Raw genomic sequence first — 1,166 nt, 5'->3', positions numbered from 1 at the left:
TGGAACCTTCCAGTTGAAATAACTCTGGTTTCTGTCCCCTGCGGGGCTGGGAGGGGCGCCTGGAGATACACCCTGCGGTGGGGTTGGGGGTCAGCCCCTGCGAGCGCCTTTCCCCTGGGAAAGGCGATGGCGCCCTGTCTCTGTTGATGAAGCTTCACCTGCGGTGGCTTGTGATGAACTGGCCGCTGAAGCAAAGGCCTCTAGACCAGGGAGCTGCTGCGGGGTGTGTGTGTGGGACTGGGCATGGGGTGGGGGGCTCGCCTGAGCGCAGCATTCCCGCGTGCAGGGAGAAGGTGACCACTTGGGCCCTTAACGTTAGGCTCAGGGCTTTAGGACGGCCCTGAAAAAGTAAACAGCCTCTGTTCTGGTAGCTGCGGGAGGAATCCCAGAAAAGCAGGCGGTAGATGTGATTGTGCTGGTTGCTGCGTTTACAGCCACAGCTGAGTTGAGTTGGCGTCTTGTGGCTTCGTGGTTGTTTGCGAGTTAGGGTGCTCTCCAGCGGGGTGGGAGCCCGAAGCCTAGAAGGAAGCAGCTGTTGGACCTGGATGAGACTCTTGAATCCCCAAGTCACTCTGAGCCTCCCTGGCAGAAGGCCCACCCTCATCTGCCCTGAGCTTGAGAACCCCCCAGAACCCCTAACACCCAGTGCCCCTAACAGCCCCCACCTGCTAGAAGACCCATAGGGAGCACAGCACCCAGCAGGCCCCTGGGAGCACGGGTGGCCGGAGCTGTGCGCCCTCAAATTGAGAACAGGAGGCATTTGTGTTCATGCATTCACCTGTGGTTCTGCACTTGACAGCTATGAACAGTCAGGCAGGGCTCTCGCTTTCTCTCCCCACACCTGTAAGGGCAATTACACGCGGCTACACGCGGCTCCTGAGCCTTCATAGGACTGGATACTCTTCGTTAGTAGGACTGCTAACGTTGTTGCTTTCAGTTGAAACTACATTGTTGGATAAATCAAGTAAATATGTTGACAGAGCTGATATTTTAGCATCTAGAAAGTACAAACACATGAACTGAAAAGTTCTGTTAATTATTTGATTTGGAAGTATCAATCATTAACTTGTAGTTTAAAAAAAAATACATATTTCAGAAATGTCCATTCGTGAAACCCAGAAATAAGAATTACCTTTTCCCCTTCCCCTAGCAGGAGTGAACATCCT

The sequence above is a fragment of the Condylura cristata genome, unplaced genomic scaffold, assembly GCF_000260355.1.
Source record: "Condylura cristata isolate star-nosed mole 26May11 unplaced genomic scaffold, ConCri1.0 scaffold00033, whole genome shotgun sequence".
Lineage (NCBI taxonomy): Eukaryota > Metazoa > Chordata > Mammalia > Eulipotyphla > Talpidae > Condylura > Condylura cristata.
Note: the sequence above shows the minus strand (reverse complement) of the source record.